This window comes from Salvelinus fontinalis, chromosome 3 (genome assembly GCF_029448725.1).
Source record: "Salvelinus fontinalis isolate EN_2023a chromosome 3, ASM2944872v1, whole genome shotgun sequence".
In the NCBI taxonomy this organism is placed as follows: domain Eukaryota; kingdom Metazoa; phylum Chordata; class Actinopteri; order Salmoniformes; family Salmonidae; genus Salvelinus; species Salvelinus fontinalis.
In genome coordinates, this window is record NC_074667.1 from 72,143,779 (window position 1) to 72,169,232 (window position 25,454).

A 25,454-nucleotide genomic window follows, 5' to 3' on the forward strand; every position below is an offset into this window, starting at 1 on the left:
TTATTTTCATTTAACTGTTTTGTTGCTGACTTATTTAATTTGTCCAGCTGACAATGGCATCCTCAATCTACAGTATGGCTGTTGTTTCTCTCTACAGTATGGCTGTTGTTTCACTCTACAGTATGGCTGTTGTTTCACTATACAGTATGACTGTTGTTTCTCTCTATGGTATGGCTGTTGTTTCACTCTACAGTATGGCTGTTGTTTCACTCTACAGTATGGCTGTTGTTTCACTCTACAGTATGACTGTTGTTTCTCTCTATGGTATGGCTGTTGTTTCACTCTACAGTATGGCTGTTGTTTCTCTCTACAGTATGGCTGTTGATTTACTCTACAGTATGGCTGTTGTTTCTCTCTATGGTTTGGCTGTTGATTCTCTCTACAGTATGGCTGTTGTTTCACTCTACAGTATGGCTGTTGATTTACTCTACAGTATGGCTGTTGTTTCACTCTACAGTATGGCTGTTGTTTCACTCTACAGTATGGCTGTTGTTTCACTCTACAGTATGGCTGTTGTTTGTCTCTACAGTATGGCTGTTGATTCTCTCTACAGTATGGCTGTTGATTCTCTCTACAGTATGGCTGTTGATTCTCTCTACAGTATGGCTGTTGTTTCACTCTACAGTATGGCTGTTGTTTCACTCTACAGTATGGCTGTTGTTTCACTCTACAGTATGGCTGTTGTTTCACTCTACAGTATGGCTGTTGTTTCACTCTACAGTATGGCTGTTGTTTCACTCTACAGTATGGCTGTTGTTTCTCTCTACAGTATGGCTGTTGTTTCCCTCTACAGTATGGCTGTTGTTTCACTCTACAGTATGGCTGTTGTTTCTCTCTACAGTATGGCTGTTGTTTCACTCTACAGTATGGCTGTTGTTTCACTCTACAGTATGGCTGTTGTTTCTCTCTACAGTATGGCTGTTGTTTCACTCTACAGTATGGCTGTTGTTTCACTCTACAGTATGGCTGTTGTTTCTCTCTGCAGTATGGCTGTTGTTTCACTCTACAGTATGGCTGTTGTTTCACTCTACAGTATGGCTGTTGTTTCTCTCTTCAGTATGGCTGTTGTTTCACTCTACAGTATGGCTGTTGTTTCACTCTACAGTATGGCTGTTGTTTCACTCTACAGTATGGCTGTTGTTTCTCTCTACAGTATGGCTGTTGTTTCTCTCTACAGTATGGCTGTTGTTTCACTCTACAGTATGGCTGTTGATTCTCTCTTCAGTATGGCTGTTGTTTCACTCTACAGTATGGCTGTTGATTCTCTATACAGTATGGCTGTTGTTTCTCTCTATGTTATGGCTGTTGATTCACTCTACAGTATGGCTGTTGTTTCACTCTGCAGTATGGCTGTTGTTTCACTCTACAGTATGGCTGTTGTTTCACTCTACAGTATGGCTGTTGATTCACTCTACAGTATGGCTGTTGATTCACTCTACAGTATGACTGTTGTTTCTCTCTATGGTATGGCTGTTGTTTCACTCTACAGTATGGCTGTTGTTTCTCTCTACAGTATGGCTGTTGATTTACTCTACAGTATGGCTGCTGTTTCTCTCTATGGTATGGCTGTTGTTTCAATCTACAGTATGGCTGTTGTTTCTCTCTACAGTATGGCTGTTGTTTCTCTCTACAGTATGGCTGTTGTTTCTCTCTACAGTATGACTGTTGTTTCTCTCTACAGTATGGCTGTTGTTTCTCTCTACAGTATGACTGTTCATTCTCTCTACAGTATGGCTGTTGTTTCTCTCTACAGTATGGCTGTTGATTTACTCTACAGTATGGCTGTTGTTTCTCTCTACAGTATGGCTGTTGTTTCACTCTACGGTATGGCTGTTGTTTCACTCTACAGTATGGCTGTTGTTTCTCTCTATGGTATGGCTGTTGTTTCACTCTACAGTATGGCTGTTGATTCTCTCTACAGTATGGCTGTTGTTTCACTCTACAGTATGGCTGTTGATTCACTTTACAGTATGGCTGTTGTTTCACTCTACAGTATGGCTGTTGATTCACTCTACAGTATGGCTGTTGATTCACTCTACAGTATGACTGTTGTTTCTCTCTATGGTATGGCTGTTGTTTCACTCTACAGTATGGCTGTTGTTTCTCTCTACAGTATGGCTGTTGATTTACTCTACAGTATGGCTGCTGTTTCTCTCTATGGTATGGCTGTTGTTTCTCTCTACAGTATGGCTGTTGTTTCTCTCTACAGTATGGCTGTTGTTTCTCTCTACAGTATGACTGTTGTTTCTCTCTACAGTATGGCTGTTGTTTCTCTCTACAGTATGACTGTTGATTCTCTCTACAGTATGGCTGTTGTTTCTCTCTACAGTATGGCTGTTGTTTCTCTCTACAGTATGGCTGTTGATTTACTCTACAGTATGGCTGTTGTTTCTCTCTACAGTATGGCTGTTGTTTCACTCTACAGTATGGCTGTTGTTTCACTCTACAGTATGGCTGTTGTTTCACTCTACAGTATGGCTGTTGTTTCACTCTACAGTATGGCTGTTGTTTCACTCTACAGTATGGCTGTTGTTTCACTCTACAGTATGGCTGTTGTTTCACACTCTACAGTATGGCTGTTGTTTCGCTCTACAGTATGGCTGTTGTTTCTCTCTACAGTATGGCTGTTGTTTCACTCTACAGTATGGCTGTTGATTCTCTCTACAGTATGGCTGTTGTTTCACTCTACAGTATGGCTGTTGTTTCACTCTACAGTATGGCTGTTGTTTCTCTCTACGGTATGGCTGTTGTTTCACTCTACGGTATGGCTGTTGTTTCACTCTACAGTATGGCTGTTGTTTCTCTCTATGTTATGGCTGTTGTTTCACTCTACAGTATGGCTGTTGTTTCACTCTACAGTATGGCTGTTGATTTACTCTACAGTATGGCTGCTGTTTCACTCTATGGTATGGCTGTTGTTTCTCTCTATGGTTTGGCTGTTGATTCTCTCTACAGTATGGCTGTTGTTTCACTCTACAGTATGGCTGTTGATTTACTCTACAGTATGGCTGTTGTTTCACTCTACGGTATGGCTGTTGTTTCTCTCTATGTTATGGCTGTTGTTTCACTCTACAGTATGGCTGTTGATTCTCTCTACAGTATGACTGTTGTTTCACTCTACAGTATGGCTGTTGTTTCACTCTACAGTATGACTGTTGTTTCTCTCTATGGTATGGCTGTTGTTTCACTCTACAGTATGGCTGTTGTTTCACTCTACAGTATGGCTGTTGATTTACTCTACAGTATGGCTGCTGTTTCACTCTATGGTATGGCTGTTGTTTCTCTCTATGGTTTGGCTGTTGATTCTCTCTACAGTATGGCTGTTGTTTCACTCTACAGTATGGCTGTTGATTTACTCTACAGTATGGCTGTTGTTTCACTCTACAGTATGGCTGTTGTTTCACTCTACAGTATGGCTGTTGTTTCTCTCTACAGTATGGCTGTTGTTTCTCTCTACAGTATGGCTGTTGTTTCACTCTACAGTATGGCTGTTGATTTACTCTACAGTATGGCTGTTGATTTACTCTACAGTATGGCTGTTGTTTCTCTCTACAGTATGGCTGTTGTTTCTCTCTACAGTATGGCTGTTGTTTCTCTCTGCAGTATGGCTGTTGTTTCTCTCTGCAGTATGGCTGTTGTTTCTCTCTACAGTATGGCTGTTGTTTCACTCTATGGTATGGCTGTTGTTTCAATCTACGGTATGACTGTTGTTTCACTCTACAGTATGACTGTTGTTTCACTCTACAGTATGGCTGTTGTTCCTCTCTACAGTATGGCTGTTGTTTCTCTCTACAGTATGGCTGTTGTTTCACTCTACAGTATGACTGTTGTTTCACTCTACAGTATGGCTGTTGTTTCTCTCTACAGTATGACTGTTGTTTCACTCTACAGTATGACTGTTGTTTCACTCTACAGTATGGCTGTTGTTTCTCTCTACAGTATGGCTGTTGTTTCTCTCTACAGTATGGCTGTTGTTTCACTCTACAGTATGGCTGTTGTTTCACTCTACAGTATGGCTGTTGTTTCTCTCTACAGTATGGCTGTTGTTTCTCTCTACAGTCTGGCTGTTGTTTCTCTCTACAGTATGGCTGTTGTTTCACTCTACAGTATGGCTGTTGTTTCACTCTACAGTATGGCTGTTGTTTCACTCTACAGTATGGCTGTTGTTTCACTCTACAGTATGGCTGTTGTTTCACTCTACAGTATGGCTGTTGTTTCACTCTACAGTATGGCTGTTGTTTCACTCTACAGTATGACTGTTGTTTCACTCTACAGTATGGCTGTTGTTTCTCTCTACAGTATGACTGTTGTTTCACTCTACAGTATGGCTGTTGTTTCTCTCTACAGTATGGCTGTTGTTTCTCTCTACAGTATGGCTGTTGTTTCACTCTACAGTATGACTGTTGTTTCTCTCTACAGTATGGCTGTTGTTTCTCTCTACAGTATGGCTGTTGTTTCACTCTACAGTATGACTGTTGTTTCTCTCTATGGTATGGCTGTTGTTTCAATCTACAGTATGGCTGTTGTTTCAATCTACAGTATGGCTGTTGTTTCACTCTATGGTATGGCTGTTGTTTCTCTCTACAGTATGGCTGTTGTTTCACTCTACAGTATGGCTGTTGTTTCACTCTACAGTATGGCTGTTGTTTCTCTCTACAGTATGGCTGTTGTTTCACTCTACAGTATGGCTGTTGTTTGTCTCTACAGTATGGCTGTTGATTCTCTCTACAGTATGGCTGTTGATTTACTCTACAGTATGGCTGATGATTTACTCTACAGTATGGCTGTTGTTTCTCTCTACAGTATGGCTGTTGTTTCTCTCTACAGTATGGCTGTTTCACTCTACAGTATGGCTGTTGTTTCAATCTACAGTATGGCTGTTGATTCTCTCTACAGTATGGCTGATGATTTACTCTACAGTATGGCTGTTGTTTCTCTCTACAGTATGGCTGTTGTTTCTCTCTACAGTATGGCTGTTTCACTCTACAGTATGGCTGTTGTTTCAATCTACAGTATGGCTGTTGATTCTCTCTACAGTATGGCTGTTGATTTACTCTACAGTATGGCTGTTGTTTCACTCTACAGTATGGCTGTTGTTTCACTCTACAGTATGGCTGTTGTTTCACTCTACAGTATGGCTGTTGATTCACTCTACAGTATGGCTGTTGTTTCTCTCTACAGTATGGCTGTTGTTTCACTCTACAGTATGGCTGTTGTTTCTCTCTACAGTATGACTGTTGTTTCACTCTACAGTATGGCTGTTGTTTCACTCTACAGTATGGCTGTTGTTTCTCTCTTCAGTATGGCTGTTGTTTCTCTCTACAGTATGGCTGTTGTTTCTCTCTACAGTATGACTGTTGTTTCACTCTACAGTATGGCTGTTGTTTCACTCTACAGTATGGCTGTTGTTTCACTCTACAGTATGGCTGTTGTTTCTCTCTACAGTATGACTGTTGTTTCACTCTACAGTATGGCTGTTGTTTCACTCTACAGTATGGCTGTTGTTTCACTCTACAGTATGGCTGTTGTTTCTCTCTACAGTATGGCTGTTGTTTCACTCTACAGTATGACTGTTTATTCAATCTACAGTATGGCTGTTGTTTCTCTCTACAGTATGGCTGTTGATTCTCTATACAGTATGGCTGTTGTTTCTCTCTATGGTATGGCTGTTGTTTCAATCTACTGTATGGCTGTTGTTTCACTTTACAGTATGGCTGTTGATTTTCTCTACAGTATGGCTGTTGATTTACTCTACAGTATGGCTGTTCATTTACTCTACAGTATGGCTGTTGTTTCACTCTACAGTATGGCTGTTGTTTCACACTCTACAGTATGGCTGTTGATTCTCTATACAGTATGGCTGTTGTTTCTCTCTATGTTATGGCTGTTGATTCTCTATACAGTATGGCATTTGTTTCACTCTACAGTATGGCTGTTGTTTCTCTCTTCAGTATGGCTGTTGTTTCACTCTACAGTATGGCTGTTGTTTCACTCTACAGTATGGCTGTTGTTTCACTCTACAGTATGGCTGTTGTTTCACTCTACAGTATGTCTGTTGTTTCTCTCTACAGTATGGCTGTTGTTTCTCTCTACAGTATGGCTGTTGTTTCACTCTACAGTATGGCTGTTGTTTCTCTCTACAGTATGGCTGTTGTTTCACTCTACAGTATGGCTGTTGTTTCTCTCTACAGTATGGCTGTTGTTTCACTCTACAGTATGGCTGTTGTTTCACTCTACAGTATGTCTGTTGTTTCTCTCTACAGTATGGCTGTTGTTTCTCTCTACAGTATGGCTGTTGTTTCTCTCTTCAGTATGGCTGTTGTTTCACTCTACAGTATGGCTGTTGTTTCTCTCTACAGTATGGCTGTTGTTTCACTCTACAGTATGGCTGTTGATTCTCTACAGTATGGCTGTTGTTTCTCTCTACAGTATGGCTGTTGTTTCTCTCTACAGTATGGCTGTTGTTTCTCTCTATAGTATGGCTGTTGTTTCACTCTACAGTATGGCTGTTGTTTCACTCTACAGTATGGCTGATGATTTACTCTACAGTATGGCTGTTGATTCTCTATACAGTATGGCTGTTGTTTCTCTCTCTGGTATGGCTGTTGTTTCACTCTACAGTATGGCTGTTGTTTCACTCTACAGTATGGCTGTTGTTTCACTCTACAGTATGGCCGTTGTTTCACTCTACAGTATGGTTGTTGATTCTCTATACAGTATGGCTGTTGTTTCTCTCTATGTTATGGCTGTTGATTTACTCTACAGTATGGCTGTTGTTTCACTCTGCAGTATGGCTGTTGTTTCACTCTACAGTATGGCTGTTGTTTCTCTCTATTTATGACTGTTGTTTCACTCTACAGTATGACTGTTGTTTCACTCTACAGTATGGCTGTTGTTCCTCTCTACAGTATGGCTGTTGTTTCACTCTACAGTATGGCTGTTGATTTACTCTACAGTATGGCTGTTGATTTACTCTACAGTATGGCTGTTGATTCTCTCTACAGTATGGCTGTTGATTCTCTCTACAGTATGACTGTTGATTCACTCTACAGTATGGCTGTTGTTTCTCTCTACAGTATGGCTGTTGTTTCACTCTACAGTATGGCTGTTGATTTACTCTACAGTATGGCTGTTGTTTCACTCTACAGTATGGCTGTTGTTTCACTCTACAGTATGGCTGTTGTTTCACTCTACAGTATGGCTGTTGTTTCTCTCTACAGTATGGCTGTTGTTTCTCTCTACAGTATGGCTGTTGTTTCTCTCTACAGTATGGCTGTTGTTTCTCTCTACAGTATGGCTGTTGTTTCTCTCTACAGTATTTCTGTTGTTTCACTCTACAGTATGGCTGTTGTTTCTCTCTACAGTATGGCTGTTGTTTCACTCTACAGTATGGCTGTTGTTTCACTCTACAGTATGGCTGTTGTTTCACTCTACAGTATGGCTGTTGTTTCTCTCTACAGTATGGCTGTTGTTTCACTCTACAGTATGGCTGTTGTTTCACTCTACAGTATGGCTGTTGTTTCACTCTACAGTATGGCTGTTGTTTCACTCTACAGTATGGCTGTTGATTTACTCTACAGTATGGCTGTTGATTTACTCTACAGTATGGCTGTTGATTTACTCTACAGTATGGCTGTTGTTTCTCTCTATGGTATGGCTGTTGTTTCACTCTACAGTATGGCTGTTGTTTCACTCTACAGTATGGCTGTTGTTTCTCTCTACAGTATGACTGTTGTTTCTCTCTACGGTATGGCTGTTGTTTCACTCTACAGTATGGCTGTTGTTTCTCTCTACAGTATGGCTGTTGATTTACTCTACAGTATGGCTGCTGTTTCTCTCTATGGTATGGCTGTTGTTTCACTCTACAGTATGGCTGTTGTTTCTCTCTACAGTATGGCTGTTGTTTCTCTCTACAGTATGACTGTTGTTTCTCTCTACAGTATGACTGTTGTTTCTCTCTACAGTATGGCTGTTGTTTCTCTCTACAGTATGGCTGTTGTTTCTCTCTACAGTATGGCTGTTGATTTACTCTACAGTATGGCTGTTGATTCTCTCTACAGTATGGCTGTTGTTTCTCTCTACAGTATGACTGTTGATTCTCTCTACAGTATGGCTGTTGTTTCTCTCTACAGTATGGCTGTTGATTTACTCTACAGTATGGCTGTTGTTTCTCTCTACAGTATGGCTGTTGTTTCACTCTACAGTATGGCTGTTGTTTCACTCTACAGTATGGCTGTTGTTTCACTCTACAGTATGGCTGTTGATTTACTCTACAGTATGGCTGTTGTTTCACTCTACAGTATGGCTGTTGTTTCACTCTACAGTATGGCTGTTGTTTCACTCTACAGTATGGCTGTTGATTCTCTCTACAGTATGGCTGTTGATTCTCTCTACAGTATGGCTGTTGATTCTCTCTACAGTATGGCTGTTGATTCACTCCACAGTATGGCTGTTGTTTAGATTGTGTTTTACAATAGCTTGGTTTTTTATTTGTATGTGCTGGAGATCTGTGCATATCCCAATATATTTTCATTTTGGCTGTGTTGGGAGGGAGAGGGTTGGCTGTGTTGGGAGGGAGAGGGTTGGCTGTGTTGGGAGGGAGAGGGTTGGCTGTGTTGGGAAGGATGGGGTTGGCTGTGTTGGGAGGGAGAGAGTTAGCTGTGTTGGGAGGGAGAGTTTTACAGTAGAGCTTACCTTTCCCTCATTGGCTCATAGCTTTACATTTCTGGAATTGCTTCTTTTCTGTTTTTTTGTCTCTGTCAGACCTGACTATGTTATAAGTCTGGTCACATGAATACAGAGTTGTTGGAAGATGGATGCTCTTGGTGGGGGGGGGGCATTAAAGCTTTGCAGCAAGATGATCATGAAATCTCTCCCTTGTTTTGAAATGTGATTCTGGTTTGTTATTCTTAGCCCGGGGATGCGACCCGCTCCTGGACCGTCAAAGACAGACAGAAAGGCAGGAAGACGACAGACGGAGAGGCAGGCAGGTAGACGGACAGTTAGGTGCAGGCTAAAGGGGAGAGACATATAGATGGAGGTCTTTCCTGCATTGCGGTGTATGTATATCAGCCCTCCTCCAGTCTCCCACACCCAGCAGCCCAGCCTGTGTTGTGGATCAGATGCTGGGCTGGGTAGCCAGACCGAAAGTGCTCCCCTCCCCCCGCTGTGTACTTACGTAAATGGAGAAGCAGAGAAGGGGAGAGGGAGAGCTATTTTTAACTCAGGCTCGCTGCAGAAGGAGAAATAATGTGTGTGTGTGTGTGTGTGTGTGTGTGTGTGTGTGTGTGTGTGTGTGTGTGTGTGTGTGTGTGTGTGTGTGCGTGCGTGCGTGCGTGCGTGCGTGCGTGCGTGCGTGCGTGCGTGTGTGTGTTGGGGAAAGAGAGACAACTTCAGCATCAATGATGAAGGTGTCGGCATGGAATGAAAATCTGTCTGGGTTAGTGAGGGAATGTGAAGACCCTCCCTCGGTAGTGTTCCCCCGTCTCTGTGTCAGTGGTAAGGACTTGGTAGTGTTCCCCCTCTCTGTGGTGGTGATAAGGACTTGGAAGTGTTCCCCCCCTCTCTGTGTCAGGGATAAGGACTTGGTGGTATCCCCCTCTATGTGGCAGTGATAAGGACTTGGTAGTGTTCCCCCCTCTCTGTGGCAGAGATAAGGACTTGGTAGTGTTCCCCCGTCTCTGTGTCAGTGATAAGGACTTGGTGGTATCCCCATCTCTGTGGCAGAGATAAGGACTTGGTAGTGTTCCCCCGTCTCTGTGTCAGTGATAAGGACTTGGTGGTATCCCCATCTATGTGGCAGAGATAAGGACTTGGTAGTGTTCCCCCCCTCTCTGTGGTGGTGATAAGGACTTGGTAGTGTTTCCCCCTCTCTGTGGCAGAGATAAGGACTTGGTAGTGTTCCCCCCCTCTTTGTGGTGGTGATAAGGACTTGGTAGTGTTCCCCCGTCTCTGTGTCAGTAATAAGGACTTGGTAGTGTTCCCCCCTCTCTGTGTCAGTGAGAAGGACTTGGTAGTGTTCCCCCGTCTCTGTGTCAGTGAGAAGGACTTGGTAGTGTTCCCCCCTCTCTGTGTCAGTGAGAAGGACTTGGTAGTGTTCCCCCGTCTCTGTGTCAGTAATAAGGACTTGGTGGTATCCCCCTCTCTGTGGCAGAGATAAGGACTTGGTAGTGTTCCCCCCTCTCTGTGGTGGCGATAAGGACTTGGTAGTGTTCCCCCGTCTCTGTGTCAGTGATAAGGACTTGGTAGTATCCCCCCTCTCTGTGTCAGTGAGAAGGACTTGGTAGTGTTCCCCCGTCTCTGTGTCAGTGATAAGGACTTGGTGGTATCCCCCTCTATGTGGCAGTGATAAGGACTTGGTAGTGTTTCCCCCTCTCTGTGTCAGGGATAAGGACTTGGTAGTGTTCCCCCCTCTCTGTGGTGGCAATAAGGACTTGGTAGGGTTCCCCCCTCTCTGTGGTGGTGATAAGGACTTGGTGGTATCCCCCTCTATGTGGCAGTGGTAAGGACTTGGTAGTGTTTCCCCCTCTCTGTGGCAAATATAAGGACTTGGTAGTGTTCCCCCCTCTCTGTGGTGGTGATAAGGACTTGGTAGTGTTCCCTCTCTCTGTGGTGGTGAGAAGGACTTGGTAGTGTTCCCCCCTCTCTGTGTCAGGGATAAGGACTTGGTAGTGTTCCCCCCTCTCTGTGTCAGGGATAAGGACTTGGTGGTATCCCCCTCTATGTGGCAGTGATAAAGACTTGGTAGTGTTCCCCCCTCTCTGTGGCAGAGATAAGGACTTGGTAGTGTTCCCCCCTCTTTGTCTCAGTGATAAGGACTTGGTAGTGTTTCCCCCTCTCTGTGGCAGAGATAAGGACTTGGTAGTTTCCCCCCTCTGTGGCGGTGATAAGGACTTGGTAGTGTTCCCCCCCTCTCTGTGGCAGAGATAAGGACTTGGTAGTGTTCCCCCCTCTCTGTGGCAGACATAAGGACTTGGTAGTGTTCCCCCTCTCTGTGGCAACGTTAAGGACTTGGTAGTGTTCCCCCCTCTCTTTGGCAGCGATAAGAACTTGGTAGTATTCCCCCCTCTCTGTGTCAGCGATAAGGACTTGGTAGAATCCCCCCCTCTCTGTCTCTGTGATAAGGACTTGGTAGTATTCCCTTGTGTCTGTGTCAGTGATAAGGACTTGGTAGTACCCCCCCCCCCCCCTCTCTCTCTGTGGTGTTGATAAGGACTTGGTAGTGTTCCAACGTCTCTCTGGCAGTGATAAGGACTTGGTAGTGTTCCCCCGTCTCTGTGTCAGTAATAAGGACTTGGTGGTATCCCCCTCTCTGTGGCAGAGATAAGGACTTGGTAGTGTTCCCCCCTCTCTGTGGTGGCGATAAGGACTTGGTAGTGTTCCCCCGTCTCTATGTCAGTGATAAGGACTTGGTAGTATCCCCCCTCTCTGTGGCAGTGATAAGGACTTGGTAGTGTTCCCCCGTCTCTGTGTCAGTAATAAGGACTTGGTGGTATCCCCCTCTCTGTGGTGGTGATAAGGACTTGGTAGTGTTCCCCCCTCTCTGTGGTGCCGATAAGGACTTGGTAGTGTTTCTCCCTCTCTGGCAGAGATAAGGACTTGGTAGTGTTTCCCCCTCTCTGTGGCAGTGATAAGGACTTGGTAGTTTTTCCCCCTCTCTGTGGCAGAGATAAGGACTTGGTAGTGTTCCCCCGTCTCTGTGTCAGAGATAAGGACTTGGTAGTGTTCCCCCCCTCTCTGTGGTGGTGATAAGGACTTGGTAGTGTTTCCCCCTCTCTGTGGCAGTGATAAGGACTTGGTAGTTTTTCCCCCTCTCTGTGGCAGAGATAAGGACTTGGTAGTGTTCCCCCCCTCTCTGTGGTGGTGATAAGGACTTGGTAGTGTTCCCCCCTCTCTGTGGCAGAGATTAGGACTTGGTAGTGTTCCCCCCCTCTCTGTGGTGGCGATAAGGACTTGGTAGTTTTCCCCGCTCTCTGTGGCAGAGATAAGGACTTGGTAGTGTTCCCCCCTCTCTGTGGTGGCGATAAGGACTTGGTAGTGTTCCCTCTCTCTGTGGTGGTGAGAAGGACTTGGTAGTGTTCCCCCCTCTCTGTGGCAGAGATAAGGACTTGGTAGTGTTCCCCCCTCTCTCTGTGTCAGGGATAAGGACTTGGTGGTATCCCCCTCTATGTGGCAGTGATAAGGACTTGGTAGTGTTTCCCCCTCTCTGTGGCAGAGATAAGGACTTGGTAGTGTTCCCCCCTCTCTGTGGTGGTGATAAGGACTTGGTAGTGTTCCCCCCTCTCTGTGGTAGTGATAAGGACTTGGTAGTGTTCCCCCGTCTCTGTGTCAGTAATAAGGACTTGGTGGTATCCCCCTCACTGTGGCAGAGATAAGGACTTGGTAGTGTTCCCCCCTCTCTGTGGTGGCGATAAGGACTTGGTAGTGTTCCCCCGTCTCTATGTCAGTGATAAGGACTTGGTAGTATCCCCCCTCTCTGTGGCAGTGATAAGGACTTGGTAGTGTTCCCCCGTCTCTGTGTCAGTAATAAGGACTTGGTGGTATCCCCCTCTCTGTGGTGGTGATAAGGACTTGGTAGTGTTCCCCCCTCTCTGTGGTGGCGATAAGGACTTGGTAGTGTTTCTCCCTCTCTGGCAGAGATAAGGACTTGGTAGTGTTTCCCCCTCTCTGTGGCAGTGATAAGGACTTGGTAGTTTTTCCCCCTCTCTGTGGCAGAGATAAGGACTTGGTAGTGTTTCCCCCTCTCTGTGGCAGTGATAAGGACTTGGTAGTGTTTCCCCCTCTCTGTGGCAGAGATAAGGACTTGGTAGTGTTTCCCCCTCTCTGTGTCAGTGATAAGGACCTGGTAGTGTTCCCCCCTCTTTGTCTCAGTGATAAGGACCTGGTAGTGTTCCCCCCTCTCTGTGTCAGTGATAAGGACTTGGTAGTTTTTCCCCCTCTCTGTGGCCGAGATAAGGACTTGGTAGTGTTTCCCCCTCTCTGTGGCAGAGATAAGGACTTCGTAGTTTTCCCCCCTCTCTGTGGCGGTGATAAGGACTTGGTAGTGTTCCCCCCCTCTCTGTGGCAGAGATAAGGACTTGGTAGTGTTCCCCCCTCTCTGTTGCAGACATAAGGACTTGGTAGTGTTCCCCCTCCCTGTGGCAACGTTAAGGACTTGGTAGTGTTCCCCCCTCTTTTTGGCAGCGATAAGAACTTGGTAGTATTCCCCCCTCTCTGTGTCAGCGATAAGGACTTGGTAGAATCCCCCCCTCTCTGTCTCTGTGATAAGGACTTGGTAGTATTCCCTTGTGTCTGTGTCAGTGATAAGGACTTGGTAGTACCCCCCCCCCCTCTCTCTCTGTGGTGGTGATAAGGACTTGGTAGTGTTCCAACGTCTCTCTGGCAGTGATAAGGACTTGGTAGTGTTCCCCCGTCTCTGTGTCAGTAATAAGGACTTGGTGGTATCCCCCTCTCTATGGCAGAGATAAGGACTTGGTAGTGTTCCCCCCTCTCTGTGGTGGCGATAAGGACTTGGTAGTGTTCCCCCGTCTCTATGTCAGTGATAAGGACTTGGTAGTATCCCCCCTCTCTGTGGCAGTGATAAGGACTTGGTAGTGTTCCCCCGTCTCTGTGTCAGTAATAAGGACTTGGTGGTATCCCCCTCTCTGTGGTGGTGATAAGGACTTGGTAGTGTTCCCCCCTCTCTGTGGTGGCGATAAGGACTTGGTAGTGTTTCTCCCTCTCTGGCAGAGATAAGGACTTGGTAGTGTTTCCCCCTCTCTGTGGCAGTGATAAGGACTTGGTAGTTTTTCCCCCTCTCTGTGGCAGAGATAAGGACTTGGTAGTGTTTCCCCCTCTCTGTGTCAGTGATAAGGACTTGGTAGTGTTCCCCCCTCTCTGTGGCGGTGATAAGGACTTGGTAGTTTTTCCCCCTCTCTGTGGCAGAGATAAGGACTTGGTAGTGTTTCCCCCTCTCTGTGGCAGAGATAAGGACTTCGTAGTTTTCCCCCCTCTCTGTGGCGGTGATAAGGACTTGGTAGTGTTCCCCCCCTCTCTGTGGCAGACATAAGGACTTGGTAGTGTTCCCCCTCTCTGTGGCAACGTTAAGGACTTGGTAGTGTTCCCCCATCTCTTTGGCAGCGATAAGAACTTGGTAGTATTCCCCCCTCTCTGTGTCAGCGATAAGGACTTGGTAGAATCCCCCCCTCTCTGTCTCTGTGATAAGGACTTGGTAGTATTCCCTTGTGTCTGTGTCAGTGATAAGGACTTGGTAGTACCCCCCCCCCCCCCCCCCCCTCTCTCTGTGGTGGTGATAAGGACTTGGTAGTGTTCCAACGTCTCTCTGGCAGTGATAAGGACTTGGTAGTGTTCCCCCGTCTCTGTGTCAGTAATAAGGACTTGGTGGTATCCCCCTCTCTGTGGCAGAGATAAGGACTTGGTAGTGTTCCCCCCTCTCTGTGGTGGCGATAAGGACTTGGTGGTATCCCCCTCTCTGTGGTGGTGATAAGGACTTGGTAGTGTTCCCCCCTCTCTGTGGTGGCGATAAGGACTTAGTAGTGTTTCTCCCTCTCTGGCAGAGATAAGGACTTGGTAGTGTTTCCCCCTCTCTGTGGCAGTGATAAGGACTTGGTAGTTTTTCCCCCTCTCTGTGGCAGAGATAAGGACTTGGTAGTGTTTCCCCCTCTCTGTGTCAGTTATACGGACCTGGTAGTGTTCCCCCCTCTTTGTCTCAGTGATAAGGACCTGGTAGTGTTCCCCCCGTCTCTGTGTCAGTGATAAGGACTTGGTAGTTTTTCCCCCTATCTATGGCAGAGATAAGGACTTGGTAGTGTTTCCCCCTCTCTGTGGCAGAGATAAGGACTTCGTAGTTTTCCCCCCTCTCTGTGGCGGTGATAAGGACTTGGTAGTGTTCCCCCCCTCTCTTTGGCAGAGATAAGGACTTGGTAGTGTTCCCCCCTCTCTGTGGCAGACATAAGGACTTGGTAGTGTTCCCCCTCCCTGTGGCAACGTTAAGGACTTGGTAGTGTTCCCCCCTCTCTTTGGCAGCGATAAGAACTTGGTAGTATTCCCCCCTCTCTGTATCAGCGATAAGGACTTGGTAGAATCCCCCCCTCTCTGTCTCTGTGATAAGGACTTGGTAGTATTCCCTTGTGTCTGTGTCAGTGATAAGGACTTGGTAGTACCCCCCCCCCCCTCTCTCTGTGGTGGTGATAAGGACTTGGTAGTGTTCCAACGTCTCTCTGGCAGTGATAAGGACTTGGTAGTGTTCCCCCGTCTCTGTGTCAGTAATAAGGACTTGGTGGTATCCCCCTCTCTGTGGCAGAGATAAGGACTTGGTAGTGTTCCCCCCTCTCTGTGGTGGCGATAAGGACTTGGTAGTGTTCCCCCGTCTCTATGTCAGTGATAAGGACTTGGTAGTATCCCCCCTCTCTGTGGCAGTGATAAGGACTTGGTAGTGTTCCCCCGTCTCTGTGTCAGTAATAAGGACTTGGTGGTATCCCCCTCTCTGTGGTGGTGATAAGGACTTGGTAGTGTTCCCCCCTCTCTGTGGTGGCGATAAGAACTTAGTAGTGTTTCTCCCTCTCTGGCAGAGATAAGGACTTGGTAGTGTTTCCCCCTCTCTGTGGCAGTGATAAGGACTTGGTAGTTTTTCCCCCTCTCTGTGGCAGAGATAAGGACTTGGTAGTGTTTCCCCCTCTCTGTGTCAGTGATAAGGACTTGGTAGTGTTCCCCCGTCTCTGTGTCAGTAATAAGGACTTGGTGGTATCCCCCTCTCTGTGGCGGTGATAAGGACTTGGTAGTGTTCCCCCCTCTCTGTGGTGGCGATAAGGACTTGGTAGTTTTTCCCCCTCTCTGTGTCAGTGATAAGGACCTGGTAGTGTTCCCCCCTCTTTGTCTCAGTGATAAGGACCTGGTAGTGTTCCCCCCTCTCTGTGTCAGTGATAAGGACTTGGTAGTTTTTCCCCCTATCTGTGGCAGAGATAAGGACTTGGTAGTGTTTCCCCCTCTCTGTGGCAGAGATAAGGACTTCGTAGTTTTCCCCCCTCTCTGTGGCGGTGATAAGGACTTGGTAGTTTTTCCCCCTCTCTGTGGCAGAGATAAGGACTTGGTAGTGTTTCCCCCTCTCTGTGGCAGAGATAAGGACTTGGTAGTGTTCCCCCCTCTCTGTGGCAGACATAAGGACTTGGTAGTGTTCCCCCTCTCTGTGGCAACGTTAAGGACTTGGTAGTGTTCCCCCCTCTCTTTGGCAGCGATAAGAACTTGGTAGTATTCCCCCCTCTCTGTGTCAGCGATAAGGACTTGGTAGAATCCCCCCCTCTCTGTCTCTGTGATAAGGACTTGGTAGTATTCCCTTGTGTCTGTGTCAGTGATAAGGACTTGGTAGTACCCCCCCCCTCTCTCTGTGGTGGTGATAAGGACTTGGTAGTGTTCCAACGTCTCTCTTTTGCAGTGATAAGGACTTGGTAGTGTTCCCCCGTCTCTGTGTCAGTAATAAGGACTTGGTGGTATCCCCCTCTCTGTGGCAGAGATAAGGACTTGGTAGTGTTCCCCCCTCTCTGTGTCAGTAATAAGGACTTGGTGGTATCCCCCTCTCTGTGGTGGTGATAAGGACTTGGTAGTGTTCCCCCCTCTCTGTGGTGGCGATAAGGACTTAGTAGTGTTTCTCCCTCTCTGGCAGAGATAAGGACTTGGTAGTGTTTCCCCCTCTCTGTGGCAGTGATAAGGACTTGGTAGTTTTTCCCCCTCTCTGTGGCAGAGATAAGGACTTGGTAGTGTTTCCCCCTCTCTGTGTCAGTGATAAGGACTTGGTAGTTTTTCCCCCTCTCTGTGTCAGTGATAAGGACTTGGTAGTTTTCCCCCTCTCTGTGGCAGAGATAAGGACTTGGTAGTGTTTCCCCCTCTCTGTGGCAGAGATAAGGACTTCGTAGTTTTCCCCCCTCTCTGTGGCGGTGATAAGGACTTGGTAGTGTTCCCCCCTCTCTGTGGCAGACATAAGGACTTGGTAGTGTTCCCCCTCTCTGTGGCAACGTTAAGGACTTGGTAGTGTTCCCCCCTCTCTTTGGCAGCGATAAGAACTTGGTAGTATTCCCCCCTCTCTGTATCAGCGATAATGACTTGGTAGAATCCCCCCCTCTCTGTCTCTGTGATAAGGACTTGGTAGTATTCCCTTGTGTCTGTGTCAGTGATAAGGACTTGGTAGTACCCCCCCCCCCCCCCTCTCTCTCTGTGGTATTGATAAGGACTTGTTAGTGTTCCAGCGTCTCTCTGGCAGTGATAAGGACTTGGTAGTGGTCTCCCGTCTCTGTGTCAGTAATAAGGACTTGGTAGTGTTCCCTTCTCTCTGACTTGTGATAAGGTCTGTGATAAGGCTGTTCTAAGGACTGGGTTAAGGCTCTTCTAAGAACTGTGATGAGGCTGTTCTAGGGACTGTTCTAAGGACTGTGGTAAGGCTGTTCTAAGGACTGTGGTAAGGCTGTTCTAAGGACTGTGGTAAGGCTGTTCTAAGGACTGTGGTAAGGCTGTTCTAAGGACTGTGATAAGGCTGTGATAAGGACTGTGATAAATGTGTTATTAGAACTGTGATAAGGACTTGTGGAGGAGATTGAATTGAGTCTCAGTCAGATGGAGGCAGGCGCATGGAATCACTTCTGCTCTGTTGTCATCAGATTCTTAGGTTTTGATGTTTTCATGGCACTTCCTGTCACATTTGGTTGTCTGTGTTGATTTTAATTAAGAATGTTTTGTATCTTAATAATTTAGGCAATGCAACAGGGTGACATGTTGACTGTCCGAAAGGTGCTGAAATAGACTTCATATACAACGTCCATGTGATTGCATGGCTTGTGTAACGCTCGTCGTCGTAAGGAAGAGTGGACCAAAGCGCAGCGTGGAAAGTGTTCATGATCTTTATTTGTCAAGAATCACTCAAACAAAATAACGAATACAAAAACAAAAGCGAACAGTTCTGTCAGGCACAGATATTAAACAGAAAACACTCCACAAAACCCAAACGGAAAATGACAACTATTATTTGATCCCCAATCAGAGACAACGATAGACAGCTGCCTCTGATTGGGAACCACACTAGGCAAAAACAACAAAGAAATAGAAAACATAGATATTACCACCCGAGTCACACCCTGACCCAGACCCCGCTCCGCTTTAGGCTCCCCCTCTTTGTTGTTTTGCCGAGTGTGGTTCCCAATTAGAGGCAGCTGTCTATCGTTGTCTCTGATTGGGGATCATATATAAGTTGTCATTTTCCGTTTGGGTTTTGTGGGATGTTGTTTTCTGTTTAGGTTGTTTCCCTGACAGAACTGTGCACTTCTGTTTTTTCTCCTTTTGTCATTTTGTTTGAGTGTTTTTGTGAACATGAAATAATGAACACTTTCCACGCCTCGTTTTGGTCTCATTCCGATGACGAACGTTACAGCTCGTGACAGTTAAGAACAAATTCTTATTTACAATGACGGCCTAACCAAGGTAAAAATCTGTCGTTCTGCCCTGTTCTGCCCTTTTCCCAGGTAGGCCGTCATTGTAAATAAGAATTTGTTCTTAACCGACTTGCCTAGTTCAATAAAGATTAACTAAAAAAAAAAGTTAAACCCGGCCAAACCCTAATGATGCTGGGCCAATTGTGCGCCGCTCTATGGGACTCCCAATCACGGCCAGTTGTGATACAGCCCAGGATCGAACCAGGGTCTGTTGTGATGCTTCTAGCACTGAGATGCAGTGCCTTAGACCGCTCTGCCAATCGGGAGCACCATGTATCTGCCTCATTTCATTCTATACCACATAGATTACCACCCTCTCATGGGCATCACGTATTAGGCCTAGAAGTTATGAAATGGCTGTTGTTGAAAGTATTGCTTATTGTGTTGTCAAAATGTCTTTCTCTGGCTGAGCGCTACATTTTCATTCCTTAACAACTGTGATAAAACATGTTACGTTACATATTCTTGAGAGCAAACCTTTACCGGCTCCCGTTATGAATTGGGGGTCAATTTGGGGAGTGCCTTGAAAAGTTCCAACAGTAACATACAGTATAGACGATATGGTAGTATAGATACTAAACCAAACAGATACCCAAAACAAAATGTCAAGTAGTTTTGATCTGAGACCTACTGAGAGCACGGTTAACCTGCATAAATCTCAGTCTTACATGAATGTCACAGAAATAAATCTCAAAATAAAAAGCTCTTTCCCTGTGTATTAGGAGTATTACGGTCTTGTCTGACAATGCACTGCTCATTGCTCTGTCAAAATCATGAGTGGGGAGGGGTGTAAAAAACACTCCAGGCCACTCTTGAATGTCGAAACCAGATAGTTAAATAAATTAAAAATGTCAAATAACTGCCCTTTTTCTGGCCTGCAAATTGCTTTTGACGAACAAATCGGCCCTCCGCTGGTTTTTAAAAAGCCCAATGTGTCCCTCAAGTCAAAATTGTGTTTGCTTTGGACTGATTCTGTATTCCATACCAAACTTGATAAACTAGGCCTCATTTTGCATTTGTATCTCAGTTTCCCTGATAAGATTTGTACCTAAACGCACTACATAATTCAGTGAACAAGACTGGGAAGTGAAGTTGCGATGCCGCAGACAAAGCAGAGAGAGGTTGTTGAGCTGTTCCTCTCAGGCTGATGTGGACAGCTTTAGGAATGCTGAAGAGTAGCCTAGGACAGGGGTTCTCAAACTTTTTGGGGCCAGGAACCTGTCACGAGAATTATGTGATAGCAAATTCTTCTTTAGTGAGATAAAATAGTATACAAGGAGTTTTAATCTGACTTCGGCAGTGCATGAACCAAGTCTCGGGCCCTGGGAAGGAACATTTTAAAGGCCCACCTCCTGGCATCGGAGAGAAATGTGTGCAGTTTTCAAGCTAATTTCCTGCTATTCAAAAAAAGTATAGTCCTTGGGCAAAGATTTTTGTTGTTGTTGCAGCTTTAAAGCTCATGTCCTGTAATTCTACACATTTTGCAGGTTTAAAGCTTAAATTATAGTGCATTTATGTAAAAATAAAAACAAAAATGTTTTAGGGCAATACAATAAGTATTAAATTCTAAAATGTATAATTGGTACTGTGGATACCAATATCCCTGTGAGCCTTCCAGACCCATTTTGCCCAGGGTTAAGAACATACATTTTAGATAATACAATAATATTACATTGTACTATATTACACCCTCTAAACTTATTCCCCGGATCCCTTGGCCAACATCCATTAAATCTGTTGTTGTTAGTAATGTTTTATAAAACGTAAACAATATGGCTAAATATTTTTAGATCTGGCCGTTGACCCGCTGCAGTACCTCCGCGACCCCAGTTTGAGAACCCCTGGCCTAGCCGACTAGCCACTGACATATGTATCAACGGAGCTATAGACCATTCAGTCTGGCCTGTCAGTTCTACTTTCTCTCAAAGCCACACTATCTTCACTTTTTTGCTATACATTGTTCACTTGGTAAACTCTTCTCTCCCATTCTCTCTCTTTCTCTCTCCCCATCCGGTTTGTAGAAGTGTCTCTGCAGGAAATGGCTGGGACTGAGTCATCACATGAGGGAGAGAAGGAAGGAGAGAGTGAGGAAGGCAAAGAGAGATAGAGAGAGAGGGAGGGTGAGAGGTTTCACTGGAAACAGGGTTGGGGGAGAGCGTAAGAGGGCTTTTCAAACTGAAAGGCCTGAGTTTGTGTGTGTGTGTTTTCGTGTAGTCGCACACACTGCACGCATATAAAATCCTCCCTATTTATCTAGCTGACTGCATTTCCAGCGTGAGAATAGGTAAACAGTTGTTGGTTCCAGGTGCATGGCCATAACATTGTAGCGCGTCTCGCAACTTTCCTGGAGTGTATTCATTAGTCGGATTCCATTGCGAAACATTTTCTGTTACGAAACGTTTTGTAACGAAAACGAGACTAATGGATACACTCCAGGAAAATTGTTAGACGCACTACAGTGTTACGGCCATGCAGCTGGACAAATTCAGGTAGGTCCCTCCCGGTTTCGTCCCGCTTGCTCTGTTTGCTTCAGTTTGGTTCGTAGAGTAAACCGTAAACGTGTCCGTTGCAAAACAGATTCCGACTAATGAATACACCCCTGCTCTGCGTACGTAGTTACATTGTTGCGATCCCAGGTGGTTGTTATTTCTAGAATGCTCTCCTGTTTAGAGCCTGTTACACCTGTCCCTCTCTACTTCCAGCATTCTGTGCTCAACAGCCCTTTTGGGCGGGGGGGGGGGGGGGGGGGGGGGGCTCTCACCCTCCCTTTGCTGGTCTCTCTCCACGTTTCCCTCCCCCCTATTTTCTTCTCTCCCTGCCTCTTTCTCTCTCTCTTTCTTTTCTGTGTCTGTCTCTCCCTCTCTCTGGCCCCACTCCAGTCACTAAAGAGTTGGAGCTGATAGTCTATTTATAGCGCCTGTGGTTCTGTCACCATAACAACCAAGCTGGAGGCCAGGGCGCCAGGGAGCTATTTTTGGCGCAGCTCTGTAATGTATTCTCTCTCTTTTCTCTCTTTCTCCCTCTCTTCTGTGTCAGAGCGACTTCTGGGTGTGTGTGTGTGTCTTTAAATACGGAGGGATGTTAGGGACAGTGAAATAGTGGGTTGTTTGCAATAATATTTTTAATGTAGTTATAATAATGATGATCCAATGTAACGGTTTTAATTATCATACTATTTACAATCTGTAATCAACATGTGTGTAAACATTAGGATCAGGTCATTCATATTCAAGGAATATGTATTAAGCCACATTTCAAATGTATTACAAAACTGATAGACTTGTAGACTTGCATGGTTAATCTCTCTATCAATGTATCCATGTATGTTCCAGGCCCACTCTCTGTTCCTGATCTAGCATCTTGACATGGTCACATGTCTCTTTCTGCGCATGTGCTCAGCTAGCAAACACTGCCATGACACTGCTCACTAGCATGGTGTGGAATATTATAATCTATTGGAAAGGCTGGAGTTGTCTTTTCTCTAACAGTGTGTGGTGGATCAGTTATAGGCTGCGGGACGGCTGAGAAACAAGTCCAGATGTGCAGCGGATGACATTATGAGATGTAGGGAAACATTTAGAAATACTCCTTGCACGTCTTTCATCTGAAGTAGAACAACTATTAGGAATCTTAACCAACAATAAGCAAACCCATGTTATACTAAACCCATTTTGTACAAACCAGAAGGGGTTTAACGTTTTGTTGAAAATAGAAAATTGTGAGAGGACAATGCCTCAAAATTCTGACCGTTTTTAAATTATGTATTTTACGGGGTTTTAGTTCAATGAGGTGAACTTGACCCATTAACAATTTGACTGTACAATGTTATCGGTTGGCATCAGTAGATCCCATACATTTTCTTTGGTGGAAAATATAAACAAATAATCATTGTTATATAATTCACGTGATTCAGTGTATGTGTGTTTGTGTGTGTGTTGTCTTTAAGATTTTTGGAGCAATGCCCCAGAGCTATTAAGTTATGCAACATTGTAGCCTGCTTTGTAGAACATGTCTCTGTTATTAAACTTAGGCTATTGTTACTTAAAGTTAAAGATAAAGTTAAAGATACTGAAATTACTAGAAATCTCAAAGGCTGGGGTGGTAAGTTAAATTTCCATTTACCAGTGCTGGACAAATGGACACAAACACTATATCCCAGAAATACTTTTGAGATCACCAAACTAGTTAAAGAAAATCTAAAAACAAACGTCAGTCTGCCACCAATAAAAGCACACCAGGTTAGTGTTTCTACATCATTATTCAGTCTGACTACTGGGGGATGGTTATTATAGGACTAGCTCTATTAATAGGGAGAAATTCTAAAATTGAGATGTGTTTTTGGACTGGATCCATGGGCACATCAGAGCAGTTGTGGTATGAGAACAGCCTCGCCACTCAGCCCCAAGAGGGAGATGTTAGCTAGCTGGCTCTGCGTGCGGGCGCACAAGTGCGTGTGTGAGCATGAAGCATGTCTGTCTATGTGAATCTCTGTCTGTCTGTCTGTCTGACATCCCCCTCCTCTGTCTGCGTGTGACCTGCAGGCCTCTGGTCACATTTCACACCAGTGTGTCACATTCCTAGTTATCTCAGAGGGTTATATACCTCTTCCCTGAGAGGCAGCCAGGCAGCACACTGATTGTCCATGTTGGGGTTCTGGACATGAGGCGGGTTACCAGGCCTCCCATTCCTACAGCTATTCTCCAATCAAATCAAAGTTTATTGGTCTCCATGGGGATCTTCAGTAATGCCCTGAATCACTGCACTTCACTGTGGAATTGAGCTGTTTTACCTTCGTTTCAGACAGCAGTCATTGTATTTGACTGTTGGAACGACACAACACAATACCTCTCTGATATTGAAATGTGTAGCCTATGACCATGGTGTGAGGTTGGGCTTGTCACACCATTCTGCCCAGTAGACTGGACCAATGACGGCAGTCCACACTTAGGGTCCAGGTTCACATGTAGAAAAAGAGGGAGGGGTGGATCCGATCCATCTGCTGGCTGGCCACAACAAGTCACATCAGTCTAAAGGCACAACAGTCAGTCAGCTGTAGACCATAAGCTCTCTAAATTCAGCTTAAACATATTTAATGGTTCAACTATATGCATATAACATTTACAGAGCCCCCCCACCCCTCACTATTACTACTACAGCAGCAGCTCCAGTGACTACAGTGTCTGAAAGAGCAAACGGCTGGTGACTCACACTGCAAACCTCTGGTCTCGCTGTGGAGAATAAATACACCCCTCCGCTGGTCGGTTGTGGAAGTGTTATCATCTTTTTGCTTTACTGGTTGGTGACTGTAGTCTCCCTGCCCGAGTCTCAATCTGCCTGGTATGGAATTTGCCAGAGGCGGAATGACCGCTAGTGCCATCTTGGGAATGTTTACGGTCTGGTTAGTTTGACAGGAAATGTATGGTGAAACATGTAGTTGGCTGAATTCGCAGACAGATAACATAAATCTAATGTCTCAAATGCACCACCCAGTGAGGTTTTGGTTTTTGACAATAGTTCTGGTTTGAGAATGTTTCAGAGTTGGTAGGCTGATGTTTGGTAATTCTGGGTACTGTGTGGGTTTCAGTCATCTGTCTCTCAGGAATGAAGAATATTGTTATATTTCTTGGAGTATTGTCCATTTGGGTATAGTACTAATTATGTATTTCTGTCAGTTGTATGCACAATATACTCTATAAATATCATATTGTGTCCTTTAATATCTGTCAATAAATGTGTAATCCTCTTTTACAGCTTTCTAGAAAAGATTGAAATTGTGAAGCAGAGTGACTACTCTCCTACTGATCAGGACCTGTTGAGATGCAGAGTACTGACTTCAGGGATTTTTGAGACAAGATTCCAAGTAGACAAAGTCAATTTTCAGTGAGTTTGAAATGGCAGCCATTTTTCTTCAAGATGAATACCCTAGTTAACTGTTGATCCCTCTGTGTTTCTACTACTTGTTATCAGTGGATATATTGGGCAGTAAGTAACTCTCATTTCTCCTCTCCCAGTATGTTTGATGTTGGAGGTCAGAGGGATGAACGCCGAAAGTGGATTCAGTGTTTTAATGGTAAGGCCTCTGCACCATCTAATACTGTTGTATTTCTACCTCCAATTAGTGTATAAGCAAATGGCATGTGATGCATCCACCTTCACATCCATGTCCTGTATCATGTCTAACCCAGTGGTGGTTATCTCCCTGTCTGTCTGTCTGTCTGTCTGTCTGTCTGTCTGTCTGTCTGTCTGTCTGTCTCTGTCTGTCTCTGTCTGTCTGTCTGTCTGTCTGTCTGTCTGTCTGTCTGTCTGTCTCTCTGTCTCTCTGTCTCTCTGTCTCTGTCTCTGTCTGTCTGTCTGTCTGTCTGTCTCTCTGTCTCTCTGTCTCTGTCTGTCTGTCTGTCTGTCTGTCTGTCTGTCTGTCTGTCTGTCCGTCCGTCCGTCCGTCCGTCCGTCCGTCCCTCCCTCCAGATGTGACAGCCATTATCTTTGTGGTAGCCAGTAGCAGCTACAACATGGTGATCCGGGAAGACAATCAGACCAACCGGCTGCAGGAGGCCCTCAACCTCTTCAAGAACATCTGGAACAACAGGCAAGATCTCTCTGGCCTCTACCACTTTCAGTTCTCTCCCCCTTACAAAGCCACTCCTGTCCTTGACATAATGTTGTTTTGTGTGATTCCCAACCACAGCAGTTGCCGATATGGATTGTTGACCTTTTATGCTAATTTAAAATGTCATTGATTTGAATACATCCACTTCAACTCCCTTTGTTATTGTTTCTCTCCTCAGGTGGCTACGGACCATTTCTGTCATTCTCTTCCTGAACAAACAGGATCTGCTAGCAGAGAAGGTGCTTGCGGGGAAATCTAAAATTGAAGAGTATTTCCCAGAGTTTGGGCGCTACACTACGCCAGATGATGGTAAGGGAAACAGTAATACTCCTGAGCAACTCTCTACTGGAACTATTCAAGACTGTCAACGTTTC

At 45.2% G+C, this 25,454-nt stretch overlaps 1 pseudogene; it reads left to right on the forward strand.

The window, feature by feature from the left end:
* Nucleotides 1–25,454, forward strand: part of LOC129851394 (guanine nucleotide-binding protein G(s) subunit alpha-like) — a 56,108-nt pseudogene that overhangs the window by 24,750 nt on the left and 5,904 nt on the right.